Below are 21,493 nucleotides of genomic sequence, written 5' to 3'. Positions count from 1 at the left end.
CGCGGCGCTGCGACCTTATTCCGGGCCCCGGTAAACCCGCAATAAAGCGACCCTTTTACAACTCTCCTCGCCGTACGTCCACATTAGAGTAGACGCTCTAAAACAATAACGTCACCGGGAAAGCCTCCGATAGGATTCCCCGTTCAAGTCATAAACGAAATCTATCAGCTTGCAATGTAGCCTATGAAAGAGAAGTAAATTAAATCGCATTTATCGTAAGCGTTGACAATTGTGATGTCTCGGATAAGATTGTAAGTTTACTATCACTACAAATGTAGTTACCATACGAATAGGTAAGGGTTTTGTCAACTGTCATGAAGGAATAAAATAAGTAAAAAGACGTCAAGAAATGTAAGGAAATTATTGTGCATTTGAACAATGTAACCGCGTCGGGGCACGCAAACTTGTAAGTTTTTCTTTTGTTTAGTCCAATGATTTTATATTTTACATATTAAACTAGTAGCTTCATCATTAACTTTGATTTTTAGCTGGTCCATTGGTAAATTAAATTATTTTGCATTGATGCGTTATTAGGCCCCTTGCTTAATATACGGTAAATCAAAATGTTATAAGCACTAAAGCAGACATATAACAATTTAGTTGTTGATAACACGAGATTCTGAGGTGCTAACAAATAAACCGAATCCGAAACCGAATCGTCGACTTTATACTAAAATTATATTTGTATTTATTACATATGGATTGGGATCAAGTTAGTTGCGCGAATATCGAATGTCGGTCGGCACGGTTACGGGACATCGGGTCCAGTTTTACAACCTCGTTACCGGCGGTCCGCAGTTTTTACAGCGCGATTAAGCCGCCCACTCGCCCGACCTACGGAACTCGTAATTGGAGTAAATCTTTTTATTATAGCCCCATACCAGCGACTATATCGATATTACCCGTACTTTGCATAGCGAGTGGATAAAGCAGATACGTGAAACAAAAAAGCTCTGTTATTTCGGAGTTGGCGTTCATTATTAGTGACACACGAATAATTAGTGCTTTAATTTACGTAATGGAAATAAAATAACGGGAGAGGAGAGAGGAGGAGTGAGGAGGGGGGAGGATTTATCGGGGAGGCAGGCATGTATCAAATATTAAAATGAAAGTATAACGAATGTGCGACCGCATTCGGTCGACGGTGCATTATCGGAATCGGGGCGCAGTAATTACATCGCAGCCGCACGCCGCTCCGTCCGTCTGTCCGGCCGGCTGCCTAAATAAAATATACGTCCGCGATAAAATTTTATCAATGCCATATAAATTATTCACATTTCACAAACATCGAATGCAATTAAAAGCGCTATTCGCTCGGCAAATTTACCCAACCAATTAATGATTACCATTATTTTTAATACTCGATTGGCTTTGTTGTTTATTGGTATGGTTATTGGACGAATATTAATGACATGTATTCAGTACCTAACATGTAGGTACAGTCAGCGTCATATAGATCGTCACAGACAAGATATGCAAATATATAGGTACACCAAAAGTCATCAATTATATCGGTACAACAAAAGTCCTCAAAATAATAGATACATTCACCCTGCTCAAATACATCGGTACATACACAGCGTCAAATATATGAGTACATGCAAGATGCTCATAAATATCGTAGCAGCCACAGCGTCATAAGTAACGAAGCAGTCAAGGTGCGCAAAAATATCGGTACATTTGACAAAATTGAACTCTATCTCTATATACTTGTGATACAATTTGGAATAAACTACTTCTGTTACATTCATTTGACACTTTGTATTAACATTATAGGTTGTCCGGAAAGTTCGTTCTGATTTTCGATATAAAGCTTACAATAGACTGTAGCTGAAGTGGATTCATTTTCGGATTTCCACCATTATCAAACGTCACAAAAATTTCTATATTGTGAATGATTTCATTTCATTGGTTGAGATAAAAACTAATTTTTAAAATTTTAGCCAAAAATAAAAGACGTTTTAGGTATAGAGTCGTACCAATATAATTTAAAAAGATTTCCAAAAATTTAAGAGAACAGGGTTTTCCATTTTCCTTATAAAGCGGCACGAACTTACTGGGCAACCCAATATTTTTCTTCTCCTGTCATAACGCTTAAATATAAAAGTTTGTCACGACGAATATGACAGATACGTATTAACTAATATCAAATTTTGCCTTGTCACAATATAAATAATACTAGTTTGGCGCAGTATTCTAGTATGTTTGCCGTAATATGTAAGTTTACCGGTTCGAATCTCAGGCTACTTTTTTTTCATTTTATCAATCACGGGGTTATTTTTTCATAACCAGTAAAAATTTGGTAATGTAAAATTTTTCTCGACAATTTTTTTTTATAATTTTCGCTGTCGGGTAGAAAGAAATTTAAATAAAGTTAACAACAATTAGGTCAGACCATCGCGGGTGAAGTGAGTGGGCGGAGCGTGGATTGTCTTTGCGGGTTTTAAGAATGGTACGCGCGGAAACTATACGTACAAGTGTTATCTACATATGTGTGCGCGCCCACGCACACTGGAATGTTTATTGCAATCGACCAAAAATTTGATCTAGTTTGGATATTGACATTCAGTTTTTTTTCTTTGTTTCTTAAATATAATCAGTATCAGTAAAAGGTAAAAGTAAAAGTGTTATTTTTACCGGTACAAGTTTAACAAACATGAGTAATAAACAAATTACATGCCAATAGCATCGCTTTATCTCCTTCATTTTTGTTTGAAATAGAAAAGTAATTTAACGGTCAAACTCATTAGTCCAAGGCAATATCAAAAAGTACCTAATAACTACGGCGATAGAGTTTAATTACATGTGCTTCGATATTAAAATTCAAAAGTTTAAATATCAAAAAAAAAAATATTGGCTTGGGATTTGAACCGCCGACCTTACGTACCAACGGCGGCGAACGGTAAGGCCACGAGAGCAAACTAGCATATATGATGACAAACTTAAATTTGATGTTGGTTTTATCTACCTAATATCTGTCATCCGCGTCGAACACTTTTACTAAATTTTGAAAAATGATTTGATGCAAAGTGTCAAATGAATGTAACAGAAGTAGTTTATTCCAAATTGTATCACAAGTATATAGAGATAGAGTTCAATTTTGTCAAATGTACCGATATTTTTGCGCACCTTGACTGCTTCGTTACTTATGACGCTGTGGCTGCTACGATATTTATGAGCATCTTGCATGTACTCATATATTTGACGCTGTGTATGTACCGATGTTTTTGAGCAGGGTGAATGTATCTATTATTTTGAGGACTTTTGTTGTACCGATATAATTGATTACTTTTGATGTACCTATATATTTGCATATCTTGTCTGTTACGATCTATATGACGCTGACTGTACATGTTAATTAACTACATGTCACACAAAATAAGGAAAAACAATTATTTAGAGATTCTGTAATATGAATGAATTTACCTTATCGAAGACAAGATCAAGGAAAAAGGATAGGTGGCGTTTACATTACGTAGGTTTATTAATGATATACCTATTACTGACTTTGTACGTGATTTTATTTATGCTTTAAGTTTCTGTTATCAAGATGCTCTCTTTATAATATTAGTATAGTTAGTTGCAGACTAAAATTATCGTTTATCGTAAGTTAACAGTGAATGACTTTCATCATCCAGGTACGATAACATTAAGTTACGTACGGATCTGATTGATACCGTGCATAAAAAATATAACATATTATACGCTAACGGCCGTATTGAGGCCAATACGTTCAGTCACGACTTCTCAGTCCGCGTTACGTCCGAGCATTATTTCGCAAATACAGCGATTAGTCGATACTAAGAAGTTCCGATAAGTCGAACGCTGAATAAACCGACGGTTATCACGCGAAATGTCCACTTAGGACATTAAGTGAGGTTAATTGTCGACGTATATCGTAGTTATCTCATTTGTATTGTTAACTTGACGAGGGTTAACGTTTGTCATGAGGATCAGTTTTGCTGTATCTTGAAGATAATCAATTTTATTGCTGTAACACCTAAATATTACTACAAACAATTTATTGGAAAAGCTTTGCCGTATTAGTAATTCTGCTTGGCTTCGATGTGTTAAAAGTTATACAAAAAGTGCTTTCAATTATTACTTCTCGTTACAGAGAACATAGTCCTACGATTAAAGATAGAAGTAGGTAACTTAATGTCACGATTGCCCCACGCTGTATCAGGCCAAAGAACAATAGTAAGCAAAGATCACGAGCAATTACCTACCGAGACACTTGGCTACAATAATTACGTCACAACTACGACAACCAACATATTAAATTACAGCTCGATATAAAATAAACAAAATATGCTTGCGTTCATTTAGAGGTACAGTTATCTACTATACATTAATTGTTTCAAATAATACGATGTTAAAAATGATTGATATTTAATCGAGATTTGTTTTCGTAAATAAAACCTGGCTATATAAAAGATAAAACATATTTGATGAGTTATGAGAAACATGTTTTTTCAGTTACAATATTATAATACCTATCCAATTGCCCTTTTATTTATTTAAGATAATAGGATTTGGGATCTATACATGTAGGTAAAACAATGAATTGCATTTGTCATATATGTCATAAAGAAGTCGATTTCTTAAGCTATCCTATATAATATCTATGTGGTTTATTAAACATATAATATGTATGTGCATTTAAAGTTAAAGTTCAAAGCCGTGTATAGCAAGTAATTGTTGTAGTTAAAGTGCATTATGTGATCAGAATGTGAATAGTCATTGGGACCAAAATAATTATCCCTATACCTTTACACTTCTCTTCATTACGGTTGGCATTTGCACGAATGCGACGTGTATCCCACTCGGCCGTTACAAAAATTTAGACGAAATTCAATTTAAATTTTTCGCGTTAGTATTTGCTTTGTTTGTGCATGTAAAAAGCACGTCGGCCGACCCTCTGATTACGTCCTCCTGTGTTACTGTCATTCATTTGCGACTGCAACGGCAGCGGGCCCACTCAATCTCCTTTATTATGAACGTGCCCGCGCAACGTGCAGACCGTATTTCACATTTTGTAAGTTACGCTAAATAAAAAGCATTTTATGTATTCTTTAATGTTGATGTTGAAAGCACTAACATTTTAAAATGGACCCATGTCAGATACGTTAAAATTTCGCCAAAACAAAGTGTTTTTTTCCGATGAAAAGTAAATGGTGATGTGATTTTTAATGAAAAAAAAAATCGTATCCAAATTAATTCTAATATGATTTCTGTTTTTCACAGATTTTACGACACGAGATGGAATGGCAAAAAGAAGTAAGAAACGCTTTACCATTCGTTAGAAATTAAATGGATACTGCTATGAAAGGTGCAAAGCACCTGTTGTTTTGTTTGCGCACCGGCAACATAACCTTGTTCACTAAAAGGTAGGGTTGGAATTACCCGTAGAACAACCTCACAGTACAAAAAGCCCTTCCACTACTCCATTCAGTAACATATGCACGACATTCCGCTTTACGCAAAAAGGGTTTCATAAGATAAGAAAGCGAGCAAAGGGCTTTCACATTCCACATATTTACTTTAAAGTTAACAAAAAGCTCCTTTACATCTTACTAACTACGTAATGATGATTTGATTTTTTGACTTTGTAAGAATTAGTTGAATTTTGTAGGATTTATGGGACTGATTTTTGGATGCTCAGAACATCTGGATAAAGTAAATAATAAAAGAGAAAAAATCAAATGAAAGCAACACGGGAGTGGCACTACATAATAATAACGAAACATTATTAAGGTTATTCGGAGATAATCCTTGATAATGACTCAAAATAATTTACATTTAATCGATCAATGACCTTAGGTAGCTATGTGAAATATTGATACAAGCTGTATCGATTAAAATTTATATCTGATCTAGAATTTAATGCATGGAATGACATTGTAGAGATTTCCACCACTATAGTATAGGAAGCGTGAATTCTTTACACGAATATTTGAAAAACCTTTCAACAATTTTATAAATACAGTAGCTTTTATAAATTGCACGGTGTCGGCGTGATTGCATTTTAATATTAATTAAAATAAATTCGATTAAAAATTAAAAATATTGTTATTAAATATGAGTCGCATGTATCGAATATGACTTTAAAATTATCAAAATAAACCCGAGGGTGGTGTGAGTTAGAGTTGGGTACGGCGTTCAATCCTCGAGCAGCATTATAGGGGTCCCCTCGTTGTTGCGCGGTACATTCATTACAAAAAGCGACACGTAGCGAGTAGCGACGCCGGCGCGGCTTTAATAATTCCTCTCGTTCCTCCCCCGGCTGAGCCCGTACAATGCCTAACGGTATCAATCAACATCAAACAGCCCCGCTCTATCTTCCCGCTCGATTTAGGGTTGTTATAGCTGAGTTTCTAAGTTTGATAATAATGTCTTAGGGTTGACAAGCAAACGTTTGAAGTCTTCTCTACGTATTAAATTGTTTTTCGTCCATGTTTTTTTGGCGTAGACATATTCTTTTGAGGATGGAGGAGGTAATGAAAAGTGTGAAATATTTTTAACAACCACAAGAAATTATTGTGTACGTTTAAAAGAAGTGCATATTTTACATGCAGAAATTTAACCGTTTTTAAAATACAATCGCAGAGAGAATTCAATATCTCAAGATTCATAAGTATTGGTGATTCCTTAAAATTTTACGATAAACATGATTTGTATATCAAATTGATACAAATGCTTCAGAGTTCGTTATCAAGTAAAAAAAACTTCGCTTGGATAATGACTCATGACGCTTGAAAATACTTTTTTTTATAAGATAATATGGCTTATCTTAAAGTACAATTTAAATTCTTGATACGCATAACGCGAAGGGAAGTGACTGATTATTTATTAAATAAATAAAATTTTAAAGTCATTAGTAAAATTAAATACATCCGAATTACATTTTTAGTTCGTACCACCTATAAAAGTTCCCAATAAGCCCCTATTGACAAAAGAAACAAGCTTTGTGCATTTATCAAATAGGCCCCACAGCCCTGGGCAGTCGCGGCCTGTCACCGACAATACTTTTTATCGTGCTAGTCGTAATCCACACTGCACACTGCACACAGCACACGGGGTTCGAGGCTGTGCCCGCGGGCTCGTGCCCCTCGTACATACATCGCTTTGATCTGCACTCAGAACGATGGACACACAATCTGCTTTACTGCGCAAACATATCTGATTCTATCCTAATGGGGACCCGTTTGAAATTGAATGGCGGTAAACTGAAAATAAATGGATTCTTCAAAAGTAACTCGCACAAACAGAGTTGGATAATTATGAACAGATGATAAAACTTTTTGATTGTCTTGAATTGTAATTTAATTAAATAATCCTTATTGGTTAATTGTATTATAGTTCTAGACATGATAAAGATTTAAGACTGTTAGATATTTCATAGCATTGAAAGGGACAATGATTAACGTTTGTGTTCATAATTTTTAAGGAGTAATTTGTCACCATTTGTACATAATCATCTAAAACTAGAGAGCATTTAACTTTTTTCTTAACCATTTATCAAGTATCGGATAAAGTGGGAGCCAACCCCCTCTCAACACGTCGCACTTTATGAATCACGGCGGAAATAATTCCCACTTACGAGAAACGTCTCCATCCCGTTTCGCTGAATAGGAAATTGCTTACATTTTTCACATGAAAACAATAGCGTGCTACAAATAAACTTTACTCACACCCACGTCTATGAACAAAAAAATATGAAGTAAGTTTATAATACGAATCAATAACGCTAAAAATGTTCTGGGGTAAAGATTTTGAACAATCTCATCCTTTAGCAATATTAGTAAGTTACTAAGTGGTATTAATAGTAAGTGTAATAAATTTTTTAAGCACATAATCTTGTATCAGGACAAACATTTTTGTGTATGTTTCAGCCGCTTATACGATACCAACGTAAGTCTATTAGTCAGTAATTCACAAGGTACAAACGAAATGTTTACGTTAATAGAGTAACCAAGCCGTTAGCTTAATAACAGCGATTCAGGTTCCACCGGAGTTTTACGGCCGTGTGAATCGAACCGCACCGGACGCCGCCACTGGTCGCGCAACTTTGAGAACTTCATTACAAATAATTATGTTACATTTTGTTTCCGCTAACTATGAAATAACCAGGCGACTAACAAGTAGATAGTTGAAATCAAAGGAAGAATATCTCAGTGCATTTGGTCTGGTAGGTGTAGTATAGCAAGATAGAGACCTAACTGATAGGTCCTTCAAACATAGACCTACATCCGTGAAAGGTGCGTAATAATTACTTATTTTGTTCTCAAATTAGTAGCGCTACTACAATCATGAAAACACGTAAACAAAATCAGATTTCCATAAAAATATAAAAACTTACAGAGTCAGGATCATGTGCATTAGGCGTGGACGGCTGCGGGGGTCTCGGTGGCGGCGGGTAGCCCTGTCAACAAATAACGTATTCATTGAGTAACGTTTATCATATTTACATACTATAAGCACGGATTTTCCCGAGCTCGAAAATCTTAGCTAAGTGAATATTAGTTACAATCAGATCAAAACATTTTACTATTCGATAAAATCGAATTACAAAATGGTTAAGGTTTTCAAAAATTCAATTTAAGATTATTCTCAATGTTTATTTTGTGTAAAAATATTTGATTTTTTTATTAATTTACTTTATCAATATTATCGTTTTTAATCTCACTTAAAACTGGTATCTCATCCGATCTAATCTCACTGCTCCGATTTAAAGGCAAAAACTCGTATCTCCAGTTTTCCAAAAACGCATAGATTTTTCTGTGTTTTTAAAATAGGATTACTCAGAAACGTTTCAGTTTCGATCTTTTAAAAACATTTTTACCTGACGTTAAATTGAAATTTCATGTTTGATAGTGAAACACGTGCAAAAATATTTTCATGCAATATTTTTTTCTCATTCAATTCGTCGCTCAAACTGACTAATCGTTTTACACACTTCAACATTGAAAATTTGACTGCTCTTTGGAACTCTAAGTTTTCAAAATGCTACTGAATTCTACGCCATTACCCTTTAAAAGGTTCAATACATTCTCTTATCGATTTTAATGCAAAGTAGTTGAAAAAACTTCTTTATATAAAGGTTTTTGAATACAAATCTTTCTTAACATTATAATGGTGAGGTAATGAGTTTAATTTGAATAAAAGCAGTGTAAATATTAAACGATATGACGCACATGCAATCGAGGTGTGACCTTGAAAGCTGAGGCTGCGTGGAGATGACGTAGTGGGGGTAAATTAATGCCAGCGACGGGCGACGGACGTTCCACTCAACTATTCCTTATCCGATGACTAACGAAGAATGAAGTGGCATTCTCGACAAACTTTTTCCGATGTGAGGGGGAAACCTATCGACGGCTTCTACGTAAATAGACGTAACACAAAAAATGAAATTTTTTCCTGAATTGTAGAGCCTTATTAGTATGTTACTACTATGGTGTTACTATGTAATAACTGTATTCTATTTAAAGTCCACTACTTTAACCAGATAATCCAACATTTTTTTTTTATAAGAGAAGGGGGCAAACGAGCGGCGGGAACACCGAGGTGATCAACGACACCCATGGACATCTGCAACACCAGAGGAACTGTAGATGCGTTGCCGGCCTTTAAGGAAATGGTATGCTCGCTTCTTGAAGGTCCCTAAGTCGTATTGGTTTGGAAATACCGCCGAGGACAGACCGTTCCACAACGCGACTGTGCGAGGCAAGAAATTGCGCGAGAATCGCACCGTTGTGGAACGCCAGCCATCCAGGTTTTGTGGATGGAACCTGGCGGTCTGTCGTGTCGTCCGATTACGCAACTCGGCGGCAGGAATCGTTCCAAACAGTTCTTCGGAATCCAACATAAAGTTCTCATAGTGACTTTAACCAGATATTCAAGTGTTGGTTTAAGTATATATAGACGTTAAGCAGAATTTAAGAAACATAAAAAGTAATTTTACTAAAAAAATGAGTTACGACGTTATACGTAGGGGCGGTTGTTATGAAGCACTACGAGTCGGCCCGCTATTCTCAGACGCCGAAGTACTCGAGATGAAATTTGAAACATGCGCATATTAATTCGTAGAGTATTGGAGAGGCATAAATTTTTTACCATAATATTGAAAACTGTTATAGGTAATTAACAAATCCGCTAACAGTTTATTGCCTACAAATAACTTGGGTAATTTGTTCATAACTACAGTATAACTACGTCAAAGTTACTTTAGTTAATTTTTATTTCCTTTGAATCGACTATTAACATTCATATTTTTATTTGGTTCCTGTCAAAGTCTTAGCTTACAAATCTAAAGTAGTTTTCAATCTTAATGAAAAGTATGTTAATCAAGTGTTTAATATACAGATTTAAAAGCACTCGCTTGTTGATAAAAATTAAAATCCATTCCGCAAGCTATATTGAAAACATTATGCACGACAATGACTCACTTAATTACCATATCAATTGACCAATTTCCAAAGTTCAAAATTTGCATTCGTCTGATAAAATACAATACAAAATAACATCCAATATTATTGAATTATATATTATTAAAATGTTATCAATTTTAATCACATTTTCACATGAGATATGAATATCACTTTATCTCATTCCAATTGAATGACATTATGTAAACATAGGAAAGTCAAATTCCACACATGGCAGTCGTAAACGTTATTTCATTAAAAAAAGCGTTAAATGTGCAGTTTTTTCAGTGTGTGACAAGATATTAGAACTTATTATTTTATATTGTGGTAACATAACACACTAATATGCCTGATTCATCATATTATAATAATTCATTCTAGCAAGGACGAGCTTTAGGCTGTAGGATATTTCTTGAAGCATTAATACATATAAAGTTCTCGGTTCAATAACTTTGAACCATATAAAAATCAAATCCATGCTCTTACTAAAATGAAGTACTTTTTGTGTAATATAGCGACCACTTCCGCAATCCAGCTATCGTTCATCGACAAAACTTAACTGACTTTCTAGTTTTTAAAGAGCAATGCGATCAGAGCTTTCATATTTCCGCCAGCGCAGTGTAATTTCAAAGGAGCAACGTTGCAAACAAGTTGACCGTCTCGAGTTTGTAGTCGCTCGCAACTCTGAACACTTCTCTTGCTCAAATCTCGCCCCCGACACTAAAACGCTTAAGCGACCAACTTTATAAAGGCGGCACAGACACTCCGCCCGGTTAGTTTTATTTTGGCTCAACGTTAAAATATTTTAGAGTATATTTTCTTCTGGATATGATATAAAATTAGGTTATATATTACGTGCAAAAGCAGTATTAAAGTACATATTAAATATTCTTTTACTTAATGTTATGTATTTGTAGGATATAAATCTAAAGCGGTTTTAGTGATATGTGTGTATTTATTTGAAAATTCGTACAAGTCAAATACTGGCGTAAATATCAAACTGGCAACGGCGGCGGGCGCTACAAACCCGCAATCAGGGGTTGCGAGATGAGACAAGAGAAATATTAATTTCACTTTGGTTTGTGGCAACCCTGCGAGCGGACGCTCCGCCAACCCACACGAAATGTTTGGTTTTATTAAATATTCGATGCTTAGGTCAACGCTCTTTTGCCATCAAACGAAAATTTACTGCTATTTCATAAATGTTTGATGTAATATTATTTACGTCAAAGAATGTAAGATTGGTAATAAGGGTTGAAAAGAAGCACTTTAGTATCATTATATTGAAATGTTATGGCGTGGTCTTTTTACTTACAAAACAAGTATATTATAATTATAATATTATTAGTGTCAATTTGTAGTACAACAGCTGAATTTAATTTGGTGCGCTCAATAGAATGGGACAGTAAATATAGTAATAATCTTAAAACACAAAACCAGACGAGTCCCCGGGGGAAAATTAATTTTCCTTTTTTCCAGCCGCGTGCGCCAGATTATGGCGCGCCAAAGAATTTTGAGGCTCGTTAATTCGCCATCGCCGCCGCTGGGAATTAAACCCGACTAACGATTAAAATAATATCTGCTAGTTTAAAATTCATGCCTATTTATGTGAGTAGTATTATGGCTCAGTGATAACTTATTGATTTGGATCCTAACAGATAGTTCAATCCAACTTTTACTTTCTTTATATTTCATACGTCAATTTCATTTTATTTACTTTTACCGTCGCGGAGACTTTTTTGTGAACAAGGTAAGCTTTATTCAAGCACCCCTCGATAGTTTCAAACTTACACTAAAACATTTCTTTAGATACTTTCCTATTATTTCCGATCATCAAAGCTAGTGGAGGGTTCTCTACAGCCTTCGATACTTCCTCCTCAAGTTTTATCTTACGAACAAAAACGGACAAGATCAAATTTCATTAGCTATTGTTGTAAACAAATTACCTTAAGTAGAAAATTAACGGCATTCAAGTTCATAATCCTTAATTATGTACACGGATGTATGAGTTATCGTAAATTTAAAAACAACTTGAAAATAATTTAAAGTTAGGTAGGTATCTATACCAATTTTAGAACATAAAGAGTTTTTAAATGAATAAACTCATAGCTGCAAATTATATTGGATGGAATCGATAACAAATGGTTGTTGTTATACAAAAATCTGGTTATTACTTCGTATGCTAAAGCTTAGATAATAACATTATTCATCTTATATAAAAAATTCTCGTGTCACAATTTTCGTTCCCATACTCCTTCGAAACGGCTTGACCGATTCTCATGAAATTTTGTGAGCATATTGAGTAGGTCTGAGAATCGGACAACATCTATTTTTAATCCCGCGCGGACGAAGTCGCGGGCGACAGCTAGTAGTATATAAAAAGCATTATAATCTGAGCATAACTTATTGTCGACTATAACTGCACAAGCCGTATTAAGGGGGGTAGAGGCCAGATTCAATTGCACCATTCCATACATTGCAAGTAGCAAAAGGGAGCCAGGAGCCGTCTCCACAAGTCGTAACACCGCACTCGGCGCTTTGCTTCAAGAACGACTACGTAAACTTCCCAGAGCATAAAGCGCTTTGCAGTTTATTATTTAAGTAGATGTATTTTTTATTAATTTTAATTATACAATGGAAATAGTGTCTCAAAATGAGAGTTATTTAATTTTGAACACTGTAAATATCTTTATCCTACTTAATGCAATATTTTTCATACTCTTAATAAACGGCAGCTTATTATTTTTAAATCGGGATGTAACAAAAGCTCAACTTAAAAATATCGATATAAAAAGCCGATAAAACTTTTACAAAGCTTATCGATATTTCTATTTCAAAAAGAAAACGTACTAATCCTTATAATGTTGCCGCTTACATATCATACCCCCGAAAAGAAAGACTCCTTGAGGTGCACTACAGAAAACTCGAACAATTAATCGCAAGACCTTTGACAAATATATTTCCTTGACAATAAAATATAGGGAGTTTTTAGCAGCGGGGCGCTGCCTCGCCAGCGACGGAGCTGTCGTAGACAACCGGCGCACCCACCGTGGGGGAATATTAAAACGAACCGTGGTCTACGACGCTCTATTATATTTTGTAGCTAATCCCAGCCCTACTAAACACTGATACTAAATAAAACTTATCGCAAGTATTAACCACAGGGGTATAAATGAATTGTGATAATAATAATTTTTCTATACGAACCACATTCAGAAACAAAGAACGTTAAAACGTAGCAATGTGCTCAGTTCGCAATTAACGCTGTTTTAGTAGTAGTCCAGTAAAATATAATTAGTGATTCCTCATTACGGAGCAGCGTGGCCCCTCTGGACGTTCGTGCCTCTGTTGGCTTATGGTTATTAATAACGCGGGGCGCCCCCTCCCCGCCCCGCTCCCGCGCCCCGCGGCCGCCGCACGCCACCACGCTCGTCCGCGCTGCCGCACGTCTGACATTTTAATTCCAACGCCGGGGTTACTCGTGTATCTATATTTTTCTATCGATATTTTTTCATCGATACCTATGCCTTCACTAGTTAACAAAATGTACTCGTAACGACTTTCCAATCGATAGCGAGCACCGGAAAACAAAATGTGTCATCTAAATAATGTTCAAAATTGACATCATGAATGTATGAACAATTTTATAAATGTTTTACTGCTCCACTGAGAATATAAAGTGACTAGGTGGTTGGAAGGTGCCTACGCTCGATAAAAGCATTACGTAGATAACATCGACTAGGCTGGTACATCACTAGCTACAAATGCTACAATGGCGGTCGGGCGAGCGCAGGTCGAGCGCAACATGGCTGCCGGTAGGCGGTGCGGGCGACAGAGACGGGGAGATTGCAGAGTATAGCTCTACCCCTCGCACTCGCGCGCGGAGCCGGCATCGATCTCTGCTCGGCGAGCTCGCCCCCAGCACCAGAAAGGCGGAACTAACAAAATTACAAAGCGCTTTCGAGCCGCTAATCATAAAATAAGATACGACGTTTCATTTCGACCGTACGACTCTCGAGCGATAGAGATGCCGGAATGGCCCTTGACTGTCAAAATTCTCCACCGACTGTAGAGAGTATTAACCGCGCGCCGGTCGCTGGAATTTTGTAAAACCTCAAATCGTGTTTAGATTTAGGTAGAGCACGGGCGTATCGAGACGACGTGTAACTAACGCTTCTAGATATAGTTCAATGCTCTGTAACAATGAAGCATTGTATTGATTCGGAACACAGAGTAGGTAATATGACAGCGATAGAGAATTTAAGCGGATTTATAGATCGAGTGGATTTTTTAATTGCGTTTGCGACTTACAACGTTAACAAGGATTCCCTTTCGGATCGGAGGTGTTCAGTTGGTTGTGCGGGAGAGGAAAGAGGGTTAAAATAGAAATGTGCATATGCCAGAATGCCGCTGGCGATATGGGTCGCGTACACGTCGGCATAAATTGCCGTGGGGCCTCCTCGAGGCGTTTAATACGAGCGGCGCGTGCAAAATTGACAGAAGACGTTCCCTCGCGCAGCGGAGGGTTACATCGCGCTCCGCCGCTCCTCTGATAGCTGACTGACGTTTAATTTTTGCACCCCGAGGAACACAAGACGTTTATTCACAAAGGGACACATTTATCACGTTCAAAATTTGAATATGTTGAATAGTTTAAAGAGAAAGATTAGACATGTAAAAAGGTGTGCAATGTTTTATGATTGTATTTTTGTCAAAACATGTTTTACATTCACGTTCTTAGTAGATTATCTGACTGTTTTATTAGAGTAGAATTAATCAATAGACAACAGAAATCCTGAAGTATATGTATAAACGATAGCTAAACATGACATAACAAAGATGCTTAATGTCGCAAGAACAGCGACATTCGTGATCAGGGCACCCGGCGGCCACGCTCATCTCATATATCCGTCAAGATATGCAAATCGAAGCGAAGCGTGCCAAAAGCACATCGCGCACTCCGCTCGGGATTCCTAGCCGAGCCGTGACATCCCTTGCACATTACTTCTAGATGAAAGACGTTCCTCTTACTTCCGTTTAAACGTAGGGTTTTATGGAGATAAAATATTTAAATAATCAAAACGTAATAATATTAAAGCGTAATAGTTAATTTTAAAGTGAAATATGTTAACGAGCACCCACATATCATGGGTAGGCGTTACTAGATGCGTACCATGACGTGAAAACTTCCTGTTGATTACATTGCTCGCTATTATAAAAATGTGAGCAAAACATTAGAAGCAAGTTTATATTACGTGAAATATCAGGGTTTCACAAAGAAAATAAGAACGTCAAAGCAAATAGAACAAACTTTTCGGAAAGTAAAAGTTGTCCATTAGGGCGGCTAAGGCCATAGACGGTTTATTGAAATAGTTATGGGTCGGGGGAGGTAATTTTTAAAAATTGCTAAAAACGAGCGGCCTGTACATTCGGCAGCAGTTTAATGGTAGCGATAACAGTAAAGTTCATAGCCCAAGTTGAGCCGGGCACGGGGAGCGGCGTGGATTACTGCGCACTGTTCATATACAGCCGCGCTACAATTTTGTTGCGAGCTGCACGAACGCGTAGTTTCACGTTAAGCCTTTATTGTATGTGAAACACGAAAAATATGATACTGTCATATAAACATAAACCATGTTTCGAATTGGGTTAAGGGAGTTTCGTTTTTTATAGATACGTATTATACAATTTTTACAATCTTTTTAAAGATTTTAAATAAGCAATAAAATGTCATGTTATTTATATTGAAGTTATTATTTTAACTACAGGTTTTTTTTAAACGCGCGATCGCATCTATTACAAAATCAAAATTACTTGACAATAAAAAATTGTCCTATTCAAATGACTCTAAGGATTGCCAAAGGATGTTAACTTCAAGTGCCACATAATATTACGTCATCAAAGCATCGTAGTTAAGCTTTAACTATTTGAGTAGCCATTAACAAGGATGGTTTAGCCATCGCCGCCCCAACTACGCCGCCAGACGACGTGCCAATGTAATTACGACGATTACTTTCAGCCGAGTGCTATACAATTTTAACAGCGTGAACCCAATTGTTATCAGAAAAGATTTGATGTTTTCCTAATCCATTTTATTTGTTCAGAATTTTCACAACTTTGACAATTTGAAAATACTTCATTCTAAAATATTACTCATATTCTAAACCACAAAATGTTTAACTTGAAAACAACTTAAAGACATTACGATATAATTTTAATAAATGATATTAGTCGCAAGTTCAAAAGTACATCCATAAAAGAGCTAGTACAATCCTTAACGGCTCGTTTCTTTTTTAAACAAATTCTCAAAAATCTCTCGAAGCATTCCCACATGGGAAAACGAGGTACCGGGAACAATAACAACACTTAGCGCAGCGACTGGAATTTCGGTTAATACCGTCGTTTCGGTCGTTCCCAGGCGTCGTCGTAAAAGTAAGTTTAGTCGTTTAAAACGTCGAGATGTGTACTTTCACAAAAAGAGAAGGGGCAAAGGGGTGGGGGGTCATGAGGGCGCTGAGGAAGCAGCCGCTGATTACCCCACTCCCATAAAAAGTAAAAGAGTACTACCGACTTTATATCGTATACTGAAATTATATTTTTATTATGATACTTAATACAGCTATCTCGGAACCAAGTTTGTGGAACAAAAACTAAGGAAATGCTAGCCCGTTCGGATTTCCTTAAATGTAGTCAAGTTGGTTCTAATGGATTTACTAAGGAAGTAATAATACAAACGCAAATGTGTATAGTACGAATGCAGAAAATAAAATAGTAACCTACAAAAACATTCTCGGATCTTCCACGAGGCATTATTTTTATATTTATTGTACAGGTGGTCAACTATAAGTAATTGCAAATGACTTTCCAAACAATATATGTTTGATGCATTCCTATTGACCATCCATACTGAGCATTAAGTTTTTGCACATTCCCTACAATAGAAGTACCCCACTAATATTATAAATGCGAATTTTAGATGTATGGATGGACGTTTGTCAGACGGTACCTGCATAACTCAACGAATCTCGATGGAGTTTGGCATAGACGTAGAACATAGTCTGGTAGAACTCTTAGGCTACTAATTAGTTTTTTTTTAAATACTGCGCCAACGGAGTATTGGACGACATCTAGCAAACACAGATGTAAAGATGGTGATTATAGTATTTTATCGCAGGCATATTATTTAGTATTCCGTTACCTGGTGCGGCTGCGAGGCGGGCGGCAAATGTGGCGGGTGCTGTGTGTCGTGCGAGGGCGAGAGCGGCCCGGCTGCGGGCGCGGCTCCTGGGCTTGGCGCACCTGACGGGTGGCTCGGTGGCTGCGGGGATCCACCGCGTTCGTAGCCCTGGGGAACACAGTCAAGTCGTCACATTTCTACATCATCTTTGCACAAGATTTTAGAAGTTTTATAACAATATCTTCTACTAATAGCAATACCATTATATCGCAGAATTGCAATTCTTCTATTGCAGGCGCATATTCTTATGAAAAAGTTATACGTCAAATAACCCACTACTTTATTAAACCTGTAGTTAACTAAAGCTTAATTATAAATCACATACTATAGATAATTTATAAAGTAAAGCTTCAATGTAATAAAGTTTAACCTTGATTACATTGAAGCTAAAGTGCTCTTTATGTGGAAAATAATCGATATCTTTAAGGGCTATTAAGTTTTGCGCATCAACATTTTTCGATTCACGTTTTAGTACTACGCACAACAATCGAAAATGGGGGCACACTATAAATCAACGCAAACAAAGCCACGTCCTTGGCAATGAATTTAAATGGCAAATGGCTCCATGATAATTAGCCTCCTTTATTTTCGCTTGCCTTTTTGTTACACAAATGACACGCATTTCTCGGTGTTATTGTTACAATACTTATGTAACATAAGAGATAATTGTTTCACCGTCGTTACGGTATATGAAGATGGTACTTTCTTATAAGAATGATTAATTTATATTTGACAGTGGTAGAGCCAGCTTTAACATCTTAACCTTGAAATACTCTTTAAATGCCACGACCACACAGAAGATAGGCTTCAAGTGGAAGCAATTCCGCGTTTCGTCTTATGAGTGTGCGTCCCGGAGGCCTAATTTAGTCCTCTTTCCTTCTTTAGTGGATTTTCCGAATGAGAGGATGCTCGCTCGTTTGCCACCTTATAATATAAAAATATACATACATGGACTTGATAGTTTCCTGAAAAAGCTCGAAATGTAACAAATATTATAAATCGACCTTGTCGCCCTTACAACATTCCGTTCTGCAGTCACAATAGCAGTAGTATTTACGATTTCCAAAAGGAAGAATTGTCTCTATCGACTATGCATTGCCCCTCTAACGATACCTTCTCCGTAAAAATCAAAAGCTTAATTGCGAATACAACCTCTAATCTAATATATTCACTTGCTTTGATATTGTCTTATCAATGAATCGACGCATAATACGTCACGTAATTCGTAATCCAAAACTGAATTTATCGGATGTTAATGTGTTTATGAATCAAGGTACTTTCATTGGGAAACAATTCGTGAGGCGGGCGTATTGTTTTCGCGGGCATCGTGGTGCTCGTATGCGTGCGAGACAAACACAAACAACCGTTAATTTCAAACGACGCACACACACAAACAATAGAGCTGGGATAAAACAATCGGGCGCGTGCAAAAGCGGGTCGTCGGCCAGGGGCGGCCTTGACCGTGCATCCATTATGCACACCCGGTTACTTGCGAATAAGTGCACCTCCATATTGTTTTATAGCTACGTTGTTAGAGAGCGGTTCCATTCACAACACTGCGAACGCGACCGCGACGCATATAACGAAACTTATTCGCGAACGTTTCTCTTTACGCAGTCCGCATCGGCCGCGATATACAACAGGTAAACAGCAATTCCAGTCGTAGCAAGAATAATAACTGATACAATACTTGTTTCTACATATTTTAATGTCATTGCCGTAGAAGAATTATTTGCCAATGTCAATTTATTCATATTGAGAATGATGAAACATATATTTATGTAAAATATGTGACAGTATTCATAAAACACTACAAAATTTCTGTGTAATCTAACAGATCTCGCAGGTGCTTCCGTAAAATTGGTGTGATAGTAATGAATGCAAAACCCTGATACTTTTGTTATGCATTTGTTGAAGTTGTTGATTATTTATTTCTAGTGTAACGAAAAAGAAAAGTTTATATCCAAGATTTTCTATTAAAGAATAAATTTAAAGTCCGTTAAGGAATTAATATGGTGTAAGACAATGGTACAACAAAAAAACGCGTTCTATCTTTAGAGCTGTGTCCAGAATTCAGGTTGCTATTATGATCGCCGACCTACGTTAGAAGATTGCACCAAAACATGAAGAAATAAAGATAAGTTTTTCTTGTTATCAATCAAATACAATGATATAAATAACAGACATTATTAGTACGTAACAGGCTCATTCATTACAAATTCATTAGTGAGGAGTGGAGAGGAGCGTTGTGGAGCGCGTCCTCGACACAGTTCGGCGCAGACATTGATTGCATCAATCGCACAATGCTTTCACTGCGCACTACTCTAGTGCCGTGGCTTCCGCGTCACGTTTCAAGGCTAGAGATAAGGTTAGACCGATATTTACTGTTTCAGGTTAAATCGAATAGTTCGCTTTACAAGGGAACTCTTGTTTACAAACAATACGTCATGCAGTTATGTCTTTTTTTATTTCCTTCTTTAAATTCACTGTTACGCGTCTTGTAATGATTGACAAACATCTTGATCAAACAAAATTGACAAAAAGTTGATAGTTTACAGGCAGCGTAATTCCCTTGCCGAATTAAAATTAAATACTGATACACACTTGAATATTTGTTTTTATGCAATTAAATAGTAAGTTAAAATTAAGCATATATTTATATCAAATTAATGGTTGTATTTAGCTTATGTTTAACAATAATATTTACATATATGTATTTAATTTATACTCATTTTAAAGACGTTAACTCTTTAAATATAATTAAAAAAAATTCTGCGCTTGCTAGTGTTTGTACGCCTTTTAGAACTCTTAACGTTTATCATTTAAATCAGTGTTTACCTACTACTCAACCGTGTAAGAAGAATCCAGGTATTTATAATTCCATTTTTCTAAAACATAAAAAGATTGATAATTGCATCGAGAAATGATTATTTAATCGGATTAAAGGAAACTCAGGTAATAGGCTCAGAGTAAAGGACACAAATAGCTTGGCACGTAATTCTATAGTCCCCTTGCTCATGCGAAGTTGTCTTGTATAGTTGGTACGCGAGGAGTCGTTATGGTCATTTGTCACGTGCTGTACACCCCATTTCCGGCACGATGTGTCCCTGAAAGGAAAGGTACGGAACGCCTAATGATAATACAGTTCTTGAGTATAAGTTTCATCAAAATATTTCGGTAGATTCGTAAATTTGGACAAATAGAATTTATCGCTGATGATTTCAATTTGCAGACATTTATTTCAGAATCCTAAATCTTGGCGAGATCTTCCCGGCGGATTTAGACAAGGCCGATGGTTTGACGTTACCGTTGTAAAAAAGGCAAATAAGATTATGTTATTGTTTTCATATTGAATACAAAAGCGTAACCTTTACAAATTTAGTAGACGGCTTGCGGGTGGGGTGGTAAATGGTAGTAAGGGTGGCAGGTCGGTTGCTCCAAAAACAAAATACAAAGAATTCCAAGACTTTCGCTGAATAATAATTTTGTGGATAAACTTATTGCTTAGCACGACGAGAAATCGAGACTATCACCTAGTTGAAGTTTAGCAGCGTATCGTTCGAACAATCCGTGTCGGTCGCCAACCAATCCATCAAAGAAGGGGGGCCGGAGAGGGTGTGGGGGCCTCCCCCCGTACCCACATAAATATTGCGGGTAGGTGAGTACAAACCCTTTGACCGAGTTCTGTTTACTTTCGTTTTCGCTCAGCTGACGGGGCCGCCACCCTGCCTGTGTAGCGCCACTATTATTATGATAATTAGAGCTATCAACTCCATGTCTCACTAATTACAGTGAGGACGATGCGGCGCGACACAACTACCCGCCGCAG

General features: G+C 36.7%; 1 protein-coding gene across 1 annotated transcript in view; it reads right to left on the bottom strand.

Annotated features, from left to right (window-relative positions):
• Positions 1 to 21,493, bottom strand: part of LOC106116516 (trithorax group protein osa-like) — a 60,165-nt gene that overhangs the window by 35,862 nt on the left and 2,810 nt on the right. The window contains exons 2-3 of the mRNA XM_013310386.1: positions 17,626 to 17,772; positions 8,363 to 8,425 (exon numbers count right to left, since the gene is read on the bottom strand). The gene's annotated coding sequence lies outside the window, so the exon portion shown is untranslated. The remainder of the gene's footprint in view (positions 1 to 8,362; positions 8,426 to 17,625; positions 17,773 to 21,493) is intronic.

This window comes from Papilio xuthus, unplaced genomic scaffold, assembly GCF_000836235.2.
Source record: "Papilio xuthus unplaced genomic scaffold, Pxut_1.1 DF827714.1, whole genome shotgun sequence".
In the NCBI taxonomy this organism is placed as follows: Eukaryota; Metazoa; Arthropoda; class Insecta; order Lepidoptera; family Papilionidae; genus Papilio; species Papilio xuthus.
Note: the sequence above shows the minus strand (reverse complement) of the source record. Positions and strands in the feature narration are given on the sequence as shown.